Here is a 6,837-nt window from a genome sequence, read left to right as displayed (position 1 = left end):
GCAGCACCCGGTTTACTTTGTCAGCTCCCTCTTGCAGGGGGCCATCAAGGTACTCCTGTGTGCAGAAATTGCTCTTCGGTCTTCTTATGGCCTCGAGGAAGCTGTGTCATTACTTCCAAGCTCACAAGATTACTATCGTCACCCGCCTCCCATTGCAATGGATACTGCACAACCCAGATGCAACAGGAAGGATTGTGGAGTGGGCCTTGGAGTTGTCAAGCTTTGGGTTGAAGTTTGAAAGTACTTCAACAATCCAGAGCAGAGTCTTGGCAGAGTTCATTGCAGAATGGATCTCAACGCCCGACGAGGAAATCCAAGAGACCGCTCTCCCCGACAAGGAAGCAAGTCGCGACTGGATCATGTACTTTGACGGGGCTTTCTCGCTACAAGGCGCCGGTGCCGGTGTGCTGCTTGTCGCACCCACCGAAGAGCACCTCAAGTATGTGATCCAGATGCACTTTCCCAGGGGGATGTCCACAAACAACATTGTTGAGTATGAGGGGCTGCTCGCCAGTCTCAGGATCACGGCAGACCTCGGGGTGAAGAAGCTCATCGTCAGGGGTGATTCGCAGCTTGTCGTCAGGCAGGTCAACGAAGATTACTAGAGTCCGTTGATGGAGGCCTACATAGAAGAGGTGAGGAAGATGGAGGAGCGCTTCGATGGTATTCAAGCGGAGCACGTTCCCCGAGCAGAGAATGACAAAGCTGCTTACCTGTCAAAGCGCGCTGCATTTAAGCTACCTATGGAACAAGGTACCTTTCTGCTTTGGTTAACTCAACCATCTGTTGAACCGTCAACGGAGCGGAACAAGCGAAGGAAATCGGCCCCCGGCAAGTATTTTACCGCCGAGCCCCCAGGGCCGCCAGCAAGTATTTTCCCGCCGAGCCCCCAGGGGCCGCCGGCAAAGGGTGTTGCCACAGATTCCGAGCCTACCAAGGGGCAGCTGGCTCCGGCAGGGCGCCAAGCCCTGGTCATAGAGATGGCTGCCCCCATGGCGGAAGAGATGCCTTTGGTCCGTGCCGTCGAGCCCCAGGCTCCGGCACGGGCACAACATATCGTCTGTTTCCTCCAGACAAGGGAACTTCCTGAGGAGCAGGAGGAAGCAGAAAAAGTAGCCCATTGGTCTGCCTAGTACCAGTTCGTCGATGACGTCTTGTACAGAAAAAGACCAAACGGTGTGAAATTGAAGTGCATCCCCCGGGAGGAAGGACTAGAGCTGTTGGCAGCGATACATGGAGGCATATGTGGCTCTCACATAGGGTCGAGGGCCCTTGCCGGCAAGGCATTTCGGCAAGGCTTCTTCTGGCCCACCGCCCTCTGGGATGCGGCGGCACTAGTAACCATGTGTGAAGTGTGCCAGTTCCATTCAAAGAAGCTTCATCAACAAGCTCAAGCCCTTCAAACAATTCCTCTCTCCTGGCCATTTTTGGTCTGGGGGCTCGACATACTGGGCCCCTTCCCCCGTGCTGTCGGGGGCTTTGAGTACTTGTACGTTGCAATCGACAAGTTCACAAAGTGGCCAGAGGTGGAAGCAGTGAGGAAGGTGACAACACAGTCAGCCGCCAAGTTCTTCAAGGGACTAGTCTACCGTTTTGGTGTGCCAAACAGAGTCATCACCAACAATGGCACGCAGTTCACAAGCCACGCCTTCATGCAATACACCCGAGACCTCGGCAGCAAGGTCTGTTTTGCTTCTATGGCACACCCACGGAGCAACGGCCAGGCGGACAGGGCAAATGCTGAAGTACTGCGAGGCCTGAGAACAACGACTTTTGACAAGCTGCACAAAAGCGGAAGGCGCTGGATTGATGAGTTGCCGGCGGTTCTTTGGTCAATCAGAACGACGCCAAATCGAGCCACCAGCGAGACACCCTTTGCCCTGGTATACGGGGCAGAAGCAGTTCTCCCCACGGAACTCATATACGGGTCACCTCGAGTGCTCGCTTATGACGAGCTTGAGCAAGAGCGATTGCAGCAAGATGACGCAACACTCCTTGAGGAAGATCGTCTTCAGGCGGCTGTGAGAGCAGCACGCTGCCAGCAAGGCTTGTGCCGCTACCATAGCCGCAAGGTTCATGCCCGAAGCATTGAGGAAGGCGACCTTGTTCTTCGGCGCGTTTAGTCGGCCAAGAATTCCAACAAGTTGATGCCAAAGTGGGAAGGCCCTTATTGGGTAATACGAGTCACCAGGCTCGGCGCAGTTCGCCTGGAGACCAAAGATGATGTCCCAGTAAGCAATTCCTGGAACATCGAACATCTTCGCAAGTTTTACCCATAAGGCGCGGTTGCCGGGCCTCCCAGCGAACCACCTTTTGTACGAGCCTTGCCGGCAAGGCATGTAACCCTCTGTACAAAGTCAGGTGTAGACCCTGAGCATAAATAAACGAAGCGCTAGTGCCCTAAGTTATAGCATGCATGCTAGGTTAAGTCTCTCCCTCGGTTAGGGTTGGTAGTGCTTAGCGGCGAATACCCCCTAGCCTAGAGGTCGAGTGTGCGTCTTTCTGTTCTCTTTGGTTCACAGGGCACGTGGACAATTCTGCTGAGCCGCTCAGGAAAAAGAGAACGAACCGGCTCTCCGGCCCCGGCAAGCCAAGACTGCCGGGGGCTGAAGATACAAGGATCCAACCACGGCGAGCCAAGGTTGCCGGGGGCTACGGATCCAGATAAGTCTTTCACCCCCCTGTTATGCATTTCCGTATAGAAGTGGGACATGTGAAACCTCATTTATATTCTTAAAACCACCGTGCTCCCCCTTTCTCGTACCCAAGAGCTACCTCCTGGGTCGGAATTTGGTAGTAGTCGCGGTGGCAAGGAGATGAACGAGGGGCCAAACTCTACTTCGCCCTGCCTCCGCCAAGAGCACGAGAATGGTCGAACGAAGTGGGGAGACGGCAAGGCATGTTGCCGGGCGACAATGTTTATCTTAAAAATAACAAGGATTCATCCTTGGCATGGGCCTCGCTCACGCACAAAGAACCCGGTGTCGGTGTACTAGAGTACGGGTACCCTAGTATCCCGAACTTGTGCACGGGCAGTCGCAGCATCCCGCGGCAAGGCTTGCCGGGTGACCGCCAAGATCCTCCGTGGTTCCTTTGGAGCCATTCAAGAACAAAGTGTCCAAGTCAAGAAGACAAAACCCCGGCAAGAGGAGCTTGCCGGGAAGGCCAACCAAGGCATACCAAGAAAACTTGCCGCGACGCGCCACGCGTCCCGGCGAGGCCCGGTGAGCGACAAGCTCCCGAACACGACAAGACGACGACCGCGGCAAGGAGCAAACCCCCACTTCGTGCCCGCGCTCCAGCACACCCGCCAATGTGTCGCTCTAGGACCCTCCCAAGCACACGTGGCAGGAGGCCGTGCAGCTAGGGGTGCGCGGCGGCAAGCAGGCGCTGACAAGATAACCATCATGGCAAACGGTGGCGTCCCTAGCGGTCCCTTTCGGTACTGTTTAGGCGACACAGACGGGCAATTAATGCCCTTGTCCCCTGCCGCCAGGGTTAGGTACGATACACTGTAACAGGTAGCTGTGCCTACCACAGCACCTTTCCATTTTTGCCCTTTACCTCCGTTGCCACCTGTCGGTAACACCTTGAGCATATAAAAGGAGGCCCGTGTGCAACGAAAGAGGGGGAGCCAGTTCGAACACTCACGCTCGGTCTTGCTAGCCGCTGGTGTGTACTGTAGCACTCCGCGCTCCCGAGCAAGAAATCAATACAAAACCACAAAGCAGGAGTAGGATTTTACGCATCCGTGCGGCCCGAACCTGGGTAAATCGCTCGTGTGCTTCGCCTCGATCTGCTCTTTGCACGACCTTCGCCCCCGCCGAACCAAAAGGGACCCGGTCCGCCGGTCCCATAGGTGCCCGTGGATCAGCACCCCGGCATCTTTGGCGCGCCAGGTTTCGACTTCTCCGCGTTAAGCTCCGACGAGGAAGAAGAAGAAGAGTAAGCTTCTCTTGTTGTACTTGCATTTCTTCAACTCTTGCTGTATTACAGTGTATCGTACCTAACCCTGGCGGCAGGGGACAAGGGCATTAATTGCCCGTCTGTGTCGCCTAAACAGTACCGAAAGGGACCGCTAGGGACGCCACCGTTTGCCACGATGGTTATCTTGTCAGCGCCTGCTTGCCACCGCGCACCCCTAGCTGCACGGCCTCCTGCCACGTGTGCTTGGGAGGGTCCTAGAGCGACACGTTGGCGGGTGTGCTGGAGCGCGGGCACGAAGTGGGGGTTTCCCACGGCAAGCTCCTTGCCGCGGTCGTCGTCTTGTCGTGTTCGGGAGCTTGTCGCTCACCGGGCCTCGCCGGGACGCATGGCGCGTCGCGGCAAGTTTTCTTGGTATGCCTTGGTTGGCCTTCCCGGCAAGCTCCTCTTGCCGGGGTTTTGTCTTCTTGACTTGGACACTTTGTTCTTGAATGGCTCCAAAGGACCCACGGAGGATCTTGGCGGTCACCCGGCAAGCCTTGCCGCGGGATGCTGCGACTGCCCGTGCACAAGTTCGGGATACTAGGGTACCCCTACTCTAGTACACCGACAGGAGCCCCCGGGCCTGGGCCATACACGGTGCCGAGCGCTGTTGGGCCAGGCCCAAAACAGGGCACGGGCACGCGCGGCCTAGGTTACGCCGTATCTCACTCCGTATCCACCGCGCCCTCCCCGAACGGCACGCGTCAAACGCGGCGTCGTGGGTGACGTGGGCGGCGTGCGCGGGGCTAAGCCCCGCGAGCATGCGTCGGGCCATGATGAAGGGGACGATTCACACCCTCCTCCCTAAACGGAGGTAGGCGTGGGGCGTGGTGCATTTACTGGACGGGGCCGGTGCGCGGTTTTCGAGGCGTCCACTCCCCGCGATCACGGGGTGGGGTGAGGCCGCCTCATCCGTCGCCTCGGTTCTGCATCCCCGCCACGCGGCTCCCATGCGCTTGGGGTCGCGGACGGTGGAAGCGGGAAACTAGGCCGTCGCGAGCAGAGGCAGCAGGTCGGCCTGGACTCCCTACTCTTCCCGTGCCTTAATTCGCTGAGCGGGGCCGCCGAGCCCCCACCTCGCTCCTTTATAAAGAGCGGGAGGGGAGCACAGAATCCCGCACTCTCTCATCTCCTGCTTTCTTCAGCTTCTGCTCCCCTTTCTCTCATTCGCCATGGAGAAAGGGAACCCTGGCCCTTCATCGGTGGCGGCGAGGGTCGCCGCCAGACAGCGCACCCCTCCCTCTCCCGCGCCCGTGGTGGCAGAGCCATCCATAAGGGGAAGAGGGAGGGGGCGAGGTCATGGACGAGGTCGAGGCGCTCGGGGAAGAGGCGGACGGGGCGGCGCGCCAGCTTCGCCTCCGCCGGCGGTTCCTCTCCCCACGACGGTCCATATAGGGGACGACCCTTGCGAGTTCTTCGTCAGGCTGCGCCGGGCGCCTCGTCGTCGCCTCCGGCTTCCAGCTCCGTTTGCGAGCGCGATGGAGTTGGACCCGCCCGAGACACTGAGACTACACATGAGGGGCTGTGGGATCAGCGGCACGCGAGTCCGCGTTGTATTCCCAGCCCCTAATGTGATGTATCTTGATCGAGGGTGGAAGACGTTCGCTCGTATCCACAGCCTGATGGAGGGGTTTACCCTCCATTTTAAGTTGATGGAGGGCAATCTCCTCTCCGTCAAGGTTTTCGGGTGCTTTGGCACACGGGCGAAGTGCTGCGTGGACAGCTCCTACGATAGTGAAGGCTCCCCCTCGAGCGAGAGTGACGAGGAGGAGAGCGACAGCGACGATGAGGGTAGCGGGCGGCGGGATGGCGGGTCCGACTAGGTGTCGGGCGCCGCTTCGTGTGGCACCGGTGACCCCATCATCCGTGTCGCCGGCTCCTTGAACTCCCCGGGGTCGTCTCCTGGTGTCTTCTGGCACCCGTAGCTCGCCTAGGTGCCCCTTTTGCCCTTTTCGCCTCCTTGACCTACCCCTTGAAGAGAGGGACAGGAAAGGGATTACGGGCATCTTATCTTTTTAATTTGTAAGCCTTCGGGCCTTAGCTGCATCTAAAACTTGTAATCCTCTCTTTCATGTTTTTCATCCTCTATGGACTGTACCTGAGTGGGATGTTTTTTAATGAAAAGGGGATGCTTGTCGGGTTATTTGTCTCGCGGGTTGAACCCACGCCAAGGAGCAAATCCTTGGTATCCCTTGGACAGACATTTCACCTCCCGGCAACAGGCCCTGCCGCCTTCCCACGTCGCTCGACCTTTCTCACGCCTTTGACGGAGGCGGGAACGAGGTGGGTGCGGCCTCCTCGTTTCATCCCTTTGCTGCCGCGACTACGAGCCCCAGGGCCTAGAGTTGAGGGAGCACGGCAGTTTTCGGGAAGAAACGTGGTTTCGCATTCCCCAGTCCATAAGAGGATGCATGATGAGGGACGAAAGACTTATCTGATATCGCAGCCCCCGGCAACTCTGGCTTGCCGTGGATGAATCTTGGTACTCGCAGCCCCCAGCAACACTGGCTTGCCGGGGCCCAGGTGCCGGCGCGCCGTTCTTCTCCTTTTCGTCCTCAAGCGGTCTGGCCAGGATATGCGAGCCCTGCGAACGAAAGAAAAGCAAAGGGACGGACACTCGACCTCTAAGCTAGGGGTTAGCCGCTGTTAGGCACTATCAACCCTAACCAAGGACGAGACTCGACCTAGCATGCATGCTATAACCCCGGGGTGCCAGCACTCCATTTACTTGTGCTCAGGCATGCTATAACTCCGCTGTTGCATGTAATCCTTTGTACAAAGCCAGGCGCAGGCCTGAGCACAAGTAAATGGAGCGCTGGCACCCCGGGGTTATAGCATGCATGCTAGGTCGAGTCTCGTCCTTGGTTAGGG

Source organism: Triticum urartu, chromosome 1A, assembly GCF_056163025.1.
Source record: "Triticum urartu cultivar PI428250 chromosome 1A, HENAU_Tu73, whole genome shotgun sequence".
Lineage (NCBI taxonomy): Eukaryota > Viridiplantae > Streptophyta > Magnoliopsida > Poales > Poaceae > Triticum > Triticum urartu.
Note: the sequence above shows the minus strand (reverse complement) of the source record.